Source organism: Chiloscyllium plagiosum, unplaced genomic scaffold (genome assembly GCF_037043375.1).
Source record: "Chiloscyllium plagiosum isolate Xiang-an unplaced genomic scaffold, Cpla_swu_hap1 HiC_scaffold_40, whole genome shotgun sequence".
NCBI classification, from domain to species: domain Eukaryota; kingdom Metazoa; phylum Chordata; class Chondrichthyes; order Orectolobiformes; family Hemiscylliidae; genus Chiloscyllium; species Chiloscyllium plagiosum.
The window spans coordinates 36,429,264-36,442,447 of NW_028270178.1; the positions used below are offsets into that span (position 1 = coordinate 36,429,264).

At 51.0% G+C, this 13,184-nt stretch overlaps 1 pseudogene across 1 annotated transcript in view; it reads left to right on the forward strand.

The window, feature by feature from the left end:
• Positions 1-593: 593 nt before the first annotated feature.
• The window catches only part of LOC148138462 (immunoglobulin superfamily member 8-like), a 28,458-nt pseudogene continuing 15,867 nt past the window's right edge, over positions 594-13,184 (forward strand). Inside the window, exon 1 of the transcript XR_015753933.1 lies at positions 594-689. The product of XR_015753933.1 is annotated as an immunoglobulin superfamily member 8-like (transcript). The remainder of the gene's footprint in view (positions 690-13,184) is intronic.

A 13,184-nucleotide genomic window follows, 5' to 3' on the forward strand; every position in this document is an offset into this window, starting at 1 on the left:
GTGTGAGTGAGGGAGGGAGTGAGGGAGTGAGTGAGGAGTGAGGGAGTGAGTGAGGAGTGAGTGAGGAGTGAGTGAGGAGTGAGTGAGGAGTGAGTGAGGGAGTGAGTGAGTGAGGGAGTGAGTGAGGGAGTGAGTGAGGAGTGAGTGAGGAGTGAGTGAGGAGTGAGTAGTGAGGGAGTGAGTGAGGGAGTGAGTGAGGGAGGGAGGAGTGAGTGAGGAGTGAGTGAGGGAGTGAGTGAGGGAGTGAGTGAGTGAGGGAGTGAGTGAGGAGTGAGTGAGGAGTGAGTGAGGAGTGAGTGAGGGAGTGAGTGAGGGAGTGAGTGAGGGAGGGAGTGAGTGAGGGAGGGAGGAGGTATCCCTCCCAAGTCCCTCCCCTCTGCGTGTTTAGTGTTTTCTCATCGTTCTCTGTATCTCTGAGCTCTCTCCTCCCTCCCTCCTTCCCTCCCTCCTTCCCTCCCCCCCCTCAGTCCCTCCCCCCCTCCCTCCCCCCCTCAGTCCCTCCCCCCCCCCTCAGTCCCTCCCCCCTCAGTCCCTCCCCCCTCAGTCCCTCCCCCCTCCCTCCCTCCCCCCTCCCTCCCGCCCTCCCTCCCTCCCTCCCTCCCTCCCCTGGGGAAGGACACTGCCACCTGGAGCAATGAGGGATCACAGGAGAGAGCTCAGTCTCCTCGCCATCCTGGCTGCAGTGCTCGGTGAGTGACTGGGCACAGGGCCCCTCATCTCCACTCACCCTCATCTCCTGCAAGTACACGGCCTGGAGGGAGGGCACGGGAGGGGGGAGAGAGGGAGGGAGAGGGAGGGAGGGAGGGAGCGACAGTCGGGGGAGATGGAGATGCAGGTTCAGACAGAGACACAGAGAGATACAGAGACAGAGAGAGAGAAATGACAGGGGAGGGAGGGAGAGAGTGGGGTGGGGAGATGGAGATGGGAATGCAGATAGAGGGAGAGAGAGACACAGAGACAGGGAGAGAGAGAGACACACAGAGACAGGGAGAGAGAGAGACAGAGAGAGAGAGAGAGAGAGAGACAGAGACAGGGAGAGAGAGACAGAGAGAGAGAGAGAGACACAGAGACAGGGAGAGAGAGACAGAGAGAGAGAGAGAGACAGAGAGAGAGAGAGACACAGAGACAGGGAGAGAGAGACAGAGAGAGAGAGAGACACACACAGAGACAGGGAGAGGGAAGGAGAGAGAGTGGGGGAGATTGTGATGGAGATGCAGATAAAGAGAGAGAGATAGAGTGAGAGAGAGAGAGAGAGAGACACAGAGACAGGGAGAGAGAGACACAGAGACAGGGAGAGAGAGACAGAGAGAGAGAGAGACAGAGACAGGGAGAGAGAGACACAGAGACAGGGAGAGAGAGACAGAGAGAGAGAGACACAGAGACAGGGAGAGAGAGACAGAGAGAGAGAGAGAGAGACACAGAGACAGGGAGAGAGAGAGAGAGAGAGAGACAGGGAGAGAGAGACAGAGAGAGAGAGACACAGAGACAGGGAGAGAGAGACAGAGAGAGAGAGAGAGAGACAGAGACAGGGAGAGAGAGACACAGAGACAGGGAGAGAGAGAGAGAGAGACAGAGACAGGGAGAGAGAGACACAGAGACAGGGAGAGAGAGACAGAGAGAGAGAGAGACAGAGACAGGGAGAGAGAGACAGAGAGAGAGAGTGAGAGAGAGAGGGAGAGAGAGACACAGAGACAGGGAGAGAGAGAGACAGAGACAGGGAGAGAGAGACAGAGAGAGAGAGTGAGAGGGAGAGAGAGACACAGAGACAGGGAGAGAGAGACAGAGAGAGAGAGACACAGAGACAGGGAGAGAGAGACAGAGAGAGAGAGAGAGACAGAGACAGGGAGAGAGAGACACAGAGACAGGGAGAGAGAGACAGAGAGAGAGAGAGACAGAGACAGGGAGAGAGAGACAGAGAGAGAGGGAGAGAGAGACACAGAGACAGGGAGAGAGAGACAGAGAGAGAGAGAGACAGAGACAGGGAGAGAGAGACACAGAGACAGGGAGAGAGAGACAGGGAGAGAGAGACACAGAGACAGGGAGAGAGAGACAGAGAGAGAGAGAGAGACACAGAGACAGGGAGAGAGAGAGAGATAGAGAGACAGAGACAGGGAGAGAGAGACAGAGAGAGAGAGAGAGACAGAGACAGGGAGAGAGAGACAGAGAGAGAGAGAGAGAGACAGAGAGAGAGAGAGACAGAGACAGGGAGAGAGAGACAGAGAGAGAGAGAGACAGAGACAGGGAGAGAGAGACAGAGAGAGAGAGAGAGAGACAGACAGAGACAGGGAGAGAGAGACAGAGAGAGAGAGAGAGAGACCGAGACAGGGAGAGAGAGACAGAGAGAGAGAGAGAGAGACAGAGACAGGGAGAGAGAGACAGAGAGAGAGAGAGAGAGAGAGACAGAGACAGGGAGAGAGAGAGACAGAGAGAGAGAGAGAGAGAGACAGAGACAGGGAGAGAGAGAGACAGAGAGAGAGAGAGAGAGACACAGAGACAGGGAGAGAGAGACAGAGAGAGAGAGAGAGAGAGACAGAGAGAGAGAGAGACACAGAGACAGGGAGAGAGAGACAGAGAGAGAGAGAGACACACACAGAGACAGGGAGAGGGAAGGAGAGAGAGTGGGGGAGATTGTGATGGAGATGCAGATAAAGAGAGAGAGATAGAGTGAGAGAGAGAGAGAGCGAGGAAGCTGCTGGTGACAGGCTGAGATGGAGGGAGGCTTGGAGACAGACAGCTGCAATCTGTTGGGAGGAGGTGAGGGTGTACCGATGTGGGTGCGGGAGGCAGTTTACACGGAGAAGCATGCAGCCTCCCCTGGCCGATCAGCCACCAGACGCCCACAGCGACCCTCTGCTTCCCCCACCCAGCCCCATTCCCCTCCCCTCTGGTCGTGCGTGTGTCTGTATGTGTCAGGCAGGATTTAAGTGTTCATGGCACCAGTCCAGGGAGCTGGGAAAATCAAAACAAGACTCTGGACAGATGGTGAGTGACTCATCCTCCACGTTATTCAGTTTTAAGCACAGTTTGCATTAGATGACAGCACAGCCCTTCAATATTATAGATTTACACAGAAAGAGGAGAGCTCTCTGTACACCGAACCCCATCAAACACTCCCAGGGCAGGGACAGCACGGGGTTAGATACAGAGTAAAGCTCTCTCTACACTGTCCCCCATCAAACCCTCCCAGGACAGGGACAGCACGGGGTTAGATACAGAGTAAAGCTCCCTCTACACTGTCCCCCATCAAACACTCCCAGGATAGGGACAGCACGGGGTTAGATACAGAGTAAAGCTCCCTCTACACTGTCCCCCATCAAACACTCCCAGGACAGGGACAGCACAGGGTTAGATACAGAGTAAAGCTCCCTCTACACTGTCCCCCATCAAACCCTCCCAGGACAGGGACAGCACGGGGTTAGATACAGAGTAAAGCTCCCTCTACACTGTCCCCCATCAAACACTCCCAGGACAGGGACAGCACAGGGTTAGATACAGAGTAAAGCTCCCTCTACACTGTCCCCCATCAAACCCTCCCAGGACAGGGACAGCACGGGGTTAGATACAGAGTAAAGCTCCCTCTACACTGTCCCCCATCAAACACTCCCAGGATAGGGACAGCACGGGGTTAGATACAGAGTAAAGCTCCCTCTACACTGTCCTCCATCAAACACTCCCAGGACAGGGACAGCACGGGGTTAGATAAAGAGTAAAGCTCCCTCTACACTGTCCCATCAAACACTCCCAGGATAGGGACAGCACGGGGTTAGATACAGAGTAAAGCTCTCTCTACACTGTCCCCCATCAAACACTCCCAGGACAGGGACAGCACGTGGTTAGATACAGAGTAAAGCTCCCTCTACACTATCCGCATCAAACACTCCCAGGACAGGGACAGCACGGGGTTAGATACAGAGTAAAGCTCCCTCTACACTGTCCCCCCATCAAACACTCCCAGGACAGGGACAGCACGGGGTTAGATAAAGAGTAAAGCTCCCTCTACACTGTCCCCCATCACACACTCCCAGGACAGGGACAGCACGGGGTTAGATACAGAGTGAAGCTCCCTCTACACTGTCCCCCATCAAACCCTCCCAGGACAGGGACAGCACGGGGTTAGATACAGAGTAAAGCTCTCTCTACACTGGTCCCCATCAAACCCTCCCAGGACAGGGACAGCACGGGGTTAGATACAGAGTAAAGCTCCCTCTACACTGTCCCCCATCAAACCCTCCCAGGACAGGGACAGCACGGGGTTAGATACAGAGTAAAGCTCCCTCTACACTGTCCCCCATCAAACACTCCCAGGACAGGGACAGCACGGGGTTAGATACAGAGTAAAGCTCTCTGCAGAATGAGGGCTGTTGCAGTCCCATTCCTTCACTGCAATTCCCTGCCTTCTCCCAATATCCTTGGGCACCATTTCGGTCGAAATAACCATCCAGAGGTCCTCTCCAAAGTCTCAGTTGAACCTGCTCTCCCCCACATTTCCAGGTAGCGCATTCCCCCACATTTCCAGGTAGCGCATTCCCCCACCCTCACTGTCGCGGATTGTCGCGAGGTCAGCCAGGGGCACCTGAGAGAACAGGAGTCCCCTGAGTGGGGCTGTTAAACTGGGTCCAATCAGGGAGCCCTGGCTGACAGATCTGAACAGGCTGGTCCGAGGTTCTGTTGACTCTGAGAGCAGGCCCTGAGGGAGCCGGGTCAGTGTCGGGGAGTCTCCGCGGGGAAATAAAGGGAGACAGCTTACCAGGCACTGTGGAGTTTTTTTTATCACTGACTGCCTCCCTCGTTCTCGCTCGACTTGCACACCTCAGTCCCTGGGTTTCTTTCGCAAACGGAAGTAATTTCTGCCTGTCCAGCCCGAAACTCCACCGAATCCCCTTCTGCGCCTCCAAGGAGAGCTGTCCCAAAGTCTGCGACTGCGGCCTCTCGGTGCCAGGGACCCGGGTTCGATTCCAACCTCGGGGCGACTGTCCATTTGGAGATTACGCTTTCTCCCTGTGTCTGTGTGGGTTTCCTCTCACAGTCCAAAGATGGTCAGGGTGGATGGGCCATGCTAAATTACCCATAGTGCTCAGGGATGTGTAGGTTAGGGTGGATTGACCATGCTAAATTACCCATAGTGCCCAGGGATGTGGAGGTTAGGGTGGATTGGCCATGCTAAATTACCCATAGTGCCCAGGGATGTGGAGGTTAGGGTGGATTGGCCATGCTAAATTACCCATAGTGCTCAGGGATGTGCAGGTTAGGGTGGATGGGCCATGCTAAATTACCCATAGTGCTCAGGGATGTGGAGGTTAGGGTGGATGGGCCATGCTAAATTACCCATAGTGCTCAGGGATGTGCAGGTTAGGGTGGATTGGCCATGCTAAATTACCCATAGTGTCCAAAGATGTGAATGTTAGGATGGATTGGCCATGCTAAATTACCCACAGTGTTCAGGGATGTGCAGGTTGGGGTGGATTGGCCATGCTAAATTACCCATAGTGCCCAGGGATGTGCAGGTTAGGGTGGATTGGTCATGCTAAATTACCCACAGTGCCCAGGGATGTGCAGGTTGGGGTGGATTGGCCATGCTAAATTACCCATAGTGCTCAGGGATGTGTAGGTTAGGGTGGATTGGCCATGCTAAATTACCCATAGTGTTCAGGGATGTGCAGGTTGGGGTGGATTGGCCATGCTAAATTACCCATAGTGCTCAGGGATGTGCAGGTTAGGGTGGATTGGTCATCCTAAATTACCGATAGTGCTCAGGGATGTGCAGGTTGGGGTGGATTGGCCATGCTAAATTACCCATAGTGCTCAGGGATGTGCAGGTTAGGGTGGATTGGCCATGCTAAATTACACCATAGTGTTCAGGGACGTGCAGGTTAGGGTGGATTGGCCATGCTAAATTACCCATAGTGTTCAGGGACGTGTAGATCAGGGTGGATTGGCCATGCTAAATTACCCATAGTGCCCAGGGATGTGCAGGTTAGGGTGGAATGGCCATGCTAAATTACCCATAGTGTTCAGGGATGTGCAGGTTAGGGTGGATTGGCCATGCTAAATTACCCATAGTGTTCAGGGATGTGTAGGTTAGGGTGGATTGGCCATGCTAAATTACCCACAGTGCTCAGGGATGTGCAGGTTAGGGTGGATTGGCCATGCTAAATTACCCCATAGTGTTCAGGGATGTGCAGGTTATGGTGGATTGGCCATGCTAAATTACTCATAGTGCCCAGGGATGTGCAGGTTAGGGTGGAATGGCCATGCTAAATTACCCATAGTGTTCAGGGATGTGCAGGTTAGGGTGGATTGGCCATGCTAAATTACCCATAGTGCTCAGGGATGTGCAGGTTAGGGTGGATTGGCCATGCTAAATTACCCATAGTGCTCAGGGATGTGCAGGTTAGGGTGGATTGGCCATGCTAAATTACCCCATAATGTTCAGGGATGTGTGGGTTAGGGTGGATTGGCCATGCTAAATTACCCCATAATGTTCAGGGATGTGTGGGTTAGGGTGGATTGGCCATGCTAAATTACCCATAGTGCCCAGGGATGTGTAGGTTAGGGTGGATTGGCCATGCTGAATGACCCATAGTGCCCAGGGATGTGTAGGTTAGGGTGGATTGGCCATGCTAAATTACCCATAGTGTTCAGGGATGTGTGGGTTAGGGTGGATTGGCCATGCTAAATTACCCATAGTGCCCAGGGATGTGTAGGTTAGGGTGGATTGGCCATGCTGAATGACCCATAGTGCCCAGGGATGTGTAGGTTAGGGTGGATTGGCCATGCTGAATGACCCATAGTGCTCAGGGACAGTGTCCTAGCCTGCCCACCCCTGAACACTATGGGGTAAATTCGAACTGCTGATCCACCTTGCTGCATCTGGATTGGGTACTTTCTTTCGAGAGTCATTGTGCACACGCCAAAGTCTGAGGGAGTGGAGGTGACAGTGTGGTGTTGTGAGTGTGGCGTCGACCCTGGATGTCCGCATGCAGGAATCTTGAAGCTTTCCTCCAGTGCACCTTTCCACAAAGTCTGGCGTCCTGTTGCTGCGATCGCTATCATGCTACCGTCTGCTTTGAGCAACTGAAACTCTGTGAGCCTTGACCTTTCTGCAGGGCTCCTCCATTTCAGTCTGCCTTACTGTGTCTTCTGCCAAAATGGGGAGCTTCCCGCCTTGCCACTTTTTCACCACCAGCTCTCTCTTGGCCCCTCCAGCTTTTCATGTCACGTCCAATGCCCTCTGGGCATCCTGTGACATAATATGGCATTAAGAGGTTCTTTCTGAACGGAGGTTTTAGGATAGAGGTGCTGAGCCGTTTGTTTTAAACCAATAGACTAAACAGCTTGTAGAGTCATAGAGATGTCCAGCACGGAAACAGACCCTTCGGTCCAACCCGTCCATGCCGACCAGATATCCCAACCCAATCTAGTCCCACCTGCCAGCACCCGGCCCATATCCCTCCAAACCCTCCCTATTCATATACCCATCCAGATGCCTCTTAAATGTTGTACCAGCCTCCACCACATCCTCTGGCAGCTCATTCCACACACGTACCACCCTCTGGGTGAAAAGGTTGCCCCTTTGGTCTCTTTTATATCTTTCCCCCCTCACCCTAAACCTATGATCCTCTAGTTCTGGACTCCCCCACCCCAGGGAAAAGACTTTGTCTTTTTATCCTATCCATGCCCCTCATGATTTTGTAAACCTCTATAAGGTCACCCCTCATTTTACTAAAGCAGGAACAATAGGAGCAGCCTGGCTGGGTGGGGTCAAGCTACACAGAGCCAGGGGTTTCGTTTAACCTTTAGTTTCTCAGGAGCAGTTGCTGAGAAGTCTTAAAGCTGGGTTTGGAAACTGCAGTATATCTGTCCCTGCTGCACTCTCTCTCTCTCTCTCTTTCTCACCCCCCTCCCTCTCTCATCTCTCTCTCTCCCCCTCTCTCTCTCTCCCTCTCTCACACACTCATTCTCTCTCTCTCCCCCCCTCTCTATCTCCCTCTCTCTTTCTTTCTCTCTCTATCTTGCTCTCTCTCCTCTCTCTCTCTCCCCCTCTCTCTTTCTCTCTCCCTCTCTCCTTCTCTCTCCCTCTCTTTCTCTCTCTCTCTCCCTCTCTCTCTCTCTCCCCCTCTCTCTTTCTGTCTCTCTCTCACACACATTCTCTCTCCCTCCCGTCTCTCTCCCTCTCCCCTCTCTCTCTCCCTCTCCCCTCTCTCTCTGTCCCACAGACACACTCTCTCTATCTCACGGGATGTGACAATATCAGAACAGTTACTGTTTCATCGTTAAACTCTCTGTGACCCTGTTAAGATTTCCCACAGAGTTCAGTCGTTCCAATTCCTTGTTGCTTTTGCTCGATTTTAACTCGCGTGTACAAACAAAGTGGGTTTTGCGTGACATCGCGTAGTCCGACGAATCAAATTTAAAATAAAGTGGACAACGTTAAAAATCATACGACGCAGGTTTATTTGGAAGCACTAGCTTTCGGAGGGCTGCTCCTTCATCGGTTAGCTAGTGGAGACGGATCATAGAATTTATTCCGAAACATCTTAATGTCAGACACGTGATCCAATATATTGAGCAGTGCTGTCAAGTCTTTCATCTTTTAGAAAGGGTCGCAGGTTTCGGTTCATTAATCTGTGAATCCCAGAGTCTTCTGTCAAGTCACACTCCCGAGATAACGTAAGGTTAGCGACTTTTGAGAAAATCTGCAGCTCGCGTTGAGGTTCTGGGTGTAGGTTTGCTCGCTGAGCTGGAAGGCTGGTTTCCAGACGTTTCGTCACCATACCAGGTAATACCTTTAGTGAGCCTCTGGATGAAGCGCTGGTGGTGTGGCCCATTTTCTGTGTTTGGGTGAGGAAGGACACCACTTAGACTGGGACAACACATCCATCCTAGGACAAGCCAAACAGAGACACCCACGAGAATTCCTCGAATGATGGCATTCCAACCGGAACTCTATCAACAAACACATTGACTTGGATCCCATCTAACACCCTCTGAGGGAAAAAAAACAGGAAACGACATCAGCACGGGAAGTGACGTCACCACAGGAAATGGCGTCACCAAACCCAAGGATACCTAAACACATAAATAGAAAGCGGGCCACACCACCAGTGCTTCATCCGGAGGCTCACTGATGATGCAACCGAATATGGTGACAAAACATCTGAAAACCAACCTTCCAGCTCAGCGAGCAAACCTACATCCAGAAATTAAGGTTTAATAAAAAAACAAAAAGTAACATCCCAGCTCAGACAATACATTAAAGGCGTGAGGTTAGAGTCTGTCTGTATCCCAGTCTTGAGTCAGACTGGTTCGATTTCCAAAGTAGGAATTTATAAAATGTCGCATGGACGAGAAAAAATATTGACTCAATTCCAACGCCTAGCCAAATTACACATAGCTAAACTTCTTCTTATTTTAAAGTTCTGGGCAATCTTGTTTTGATTAGATTCCCTACAGAGTGGAAACAGGCCCTTCAGCCCAAAAAGTCCACACTAACCCTCTGAAGAATAACCTACCCAGATTTATTTCCCCTGACTAATGCACCGAACACTATGGGTAATTTAGCATGGCCAATCCACCCTAACCTACACATCCCTGAGCACTATGGGTAATTTAGCATGGCCAATCCACCATAACCTGCACATCACTGGGCACTATGGGTAATTTAGCATGGCCAATCCACCCTAACCTGCACATCCCTGAGCACTATGGGGTAATTTAGCATGGTCAATCCACCGTAACCTGCACATCCCTGAACACTATGGGTAATTTAGCATGGCCAATCCACCCTAACCTGCACATCCCTGGGCACTATGGGGTAATTTAGCATGGCCAATCCACCCTAACCTGCACATCCCTGGGCACTATGGGGTAATTTAGCATGGGCAATCCACCCTAACCTGCACATCCCTGGGCACTATGGGTAATTTAGCATAGCCAATCCACCCTAACCTGCATATCCCTGAACACTATGGGTAATTTAGCATAGCCAATCCACCCTAACCTGCACATCCCTGGGCACTATGGGGTAATTTAGCATGGGCAATCCACCCTAACCTGCACATCCCTGGGCACTATGGGTAATTTAGCATAGCCAATCCACCCTAACCTGCATATCCCTGAACACTATGGGTAATTTAGCATGGCCAATCCACCCTAACCTGCACATCCCTGAACATTATGGGTAATTTAGCATGGCCAATCCACACTAACCTGCATATCTCTGGACAGTGTGGGTAATTTAGCATGGCCAATCCACCCTAACCTGCACATCCCTGGGCACCATGGGTAATTTAGCATGGCCAATCCACCCTAACCTGCACATTCCTAAGCACTATGGGTAATTTACCACGGCCAATCCACCCCTAACCTACACATCCCTGGGCACTATGGGTAATTTAGCATGGCCAATCCACCCTAACCTGCACATCCCTGGGCACTATGGGGTAATTTAGCATGGCCAATCCACCCTAACCTACACATCCCTGGGCACTATGGGTAATTTAGCATGGCCAACCCACCCTAACCGACACTTTCCCGAACACTATGGGTAATTTAGCATGGCCAATCCACCCTAACCTACACATCCCTGGGCACTATGGGTAATTTAGCATGGCCAATCCACCCTAACCTACACATCCCTGAACACTATGGATAATTTAGCATAGCCAATCCACCATAACCTGCACATCCCTGGGAACTGTGGGTAATTTAGCATGGCCAATCCACCCTAACCTGCACATCCCTGGGCACTGTGGGTAATTTAGCATGGCCAATCCACCCTAACCTGCACATCCCTGCACACTATGGGTAATTTAGCATGGCCAATCCACCCTAACCTGCACATTCCTGCAGACATGGGCAGGGGGAAGAATGTGCAAACTCCCACCCAGACAGTCGCCCCGAGACTGGCATTGAAGCCGGAGCCCAGGCGATGAGAGGCAGCGGTGCTAACCACTGAGCCACTGTGCTGCCCTTATATATCCTTGCGGGGGTTGGGGGGAGGGGGAGGGGGGTGGGGGAGAGAGAGGGGGTGTGGTTTGGGGGTGGGGGTTGATGTGGTCCATTGAGATTGACGGGGGCCCGCAGCACTTGGCAGTTTCTGAAATAAATCAGTGGAAGCGTGATATCTCTTCAAAGAAACTGTGCTCGCTTTGTCCTGATGACGTTGAGTATATTTTGGAATACTGCAGCTGATAGGTTGTTGTCCCCCTCCACCCCCACATGCCCAGCCCCACCTTGTGAACCACAGAATTATGGGAGGGCCGCTCCCTCAGTAGAGATCCGCCATTTTGGATCGTGATGAAATATTTGCACTCAGCAGGTGGCGGGCTATTTAGGAACTCTCTTCCAAAATGGCGGGTACTCACGTATTTGGGAAATTGATGGGGCGATTTTGTTTTTTTTGGGAGTTGAGGGAGGGGGGAGCAGGTGGGAGGGTACACGATTGTATTGTAGACCGCCCCCCAATAGTCAGAGGGAAATTGAGAAGCAAACTTGTAAGGAGATCTCGGCTATCTGTAAGAATAATAGGGTGGTTATGGTAGGGGATTTTAACTTTCCAAACATAGACTGGGACTGCCATAGTGTTAAGGGTTGAGATGGAGAGAAATTTCTTAAGTGTGTACAAGACAATTTTCTGATTCAGTATGTGGATGTACCTACTAGAGAAGGTGCAAAACTTGACCTACTCTTGGGACATAAGGCAGGGCAGGTGACTGAGGTGTCAGTGGGGGAGCACTTTGGGGCCAGAGACCATAATTCTATTAGATTTAAAATAGTGATGGAAAAGGACAGACCAGATCTAAAAGTTGAAGTTCTAAATTGGAGAAAGGCCAATTTTGACGGTATTAGGCAAGAACTTTCGAAAGCTGATTGGGGGCAGATGTTCGCAGGTAAAGGGACGGCTGGAAAATGGGAAACCTTCAGAAATGAGATAACAAGAATCCAGAGAAAGTATATTCCTGTCAGGGTGAATGGGAAGGCTGGTAGCTATAGGGAATGCTGGATGACTAAAGAAATTGAGGGTTTGGTTCAGAAAAAGAAGGAAGCATATGTCAGGGACAGACAGGATAGATCGAGTGAATCCTTAGAAGAGTATAAAGGCAGTAGGAGTATACTTAAGAGGGAGATCAGGAGGGCAAAACGGGGACATGAGATAGCTTTGGCAAATAGAATTAAGGAGAATCCAAAGGGTTTTCACAAATATATTAAGGACAAAAGGGTAACAAGGGAGAGAATAGGGCCCCTCAAAGATCAGCAAGGCGGCCTTTGTGTGGAGCCACAGAAAATGGGGGAGATACTAAATGAATATTTTGCATCAGTATTTACTGTGGAAAAGGATATGGAAGGTATAGACTGGAGGGAAATAGATGGTGACATCTTGCAAAATGTCCAGATTACAGAGGAGGAAGTGCTGGATGTCTTGAAACGGTTAAAGGTGGATAAATCCCCAGGACCTGATCAGGTGTACCCGAGAACTCTGTGGGGAGGTAGAGAAGTGATTGCTGGGCCTCTTGCTGAGATATTTGTATCATCGATAGTCACAGGTCAGGTGCTGGAAGACTGGAGGTTGGCTAACGTGGTGCCACTGTTTAAGAAGGGCGGTAAAGACAAGCCAGGGAACTATAGAGCGGTGAGCCTGACCTCAGTGGTGGGCAAGTTGTTGGATGGAATCCTGAGGGACAGGATGTACATGTATTTGGAAAGGCAAGGACTGATTCGGGATAGTCAACATGGCTTTGTGCGTGGGAAATCATGTCTCACAAACTTGATTGAGTTTTTTGAAGAAGTAACAAAGAAGATTAATGAGGGCAGAGCAGTAGATGTGATCTATATGGACTTCAGTAAGGCGTTCGACAAGGTTCCCCATGGAAGATTGATTAGCAAGGTTAGATCTCATGGAATACAGGGAGAACTAGCTATTTGGATACAGAACTGGCTCAAAGGTAGAAGACAGAGGGTGGTGGTGGAGGGTTGTTATTCAGACTGGAGGCCTGTGACCAGTGGAGTGCCACAAGGATCGGTGCTGGGCCCTCTACTTTTCATCATTTACATAAATGATTTGGATGCTGCATAAGAGGTACAGTTAGTCAGTTTGCAGATGACACCAAAATTGGAGGTGTAGTGGACAGCGAAGAGGGTTACCTCAGATTACAACAGGATCTGGACCAGATGGGCCAATGGGC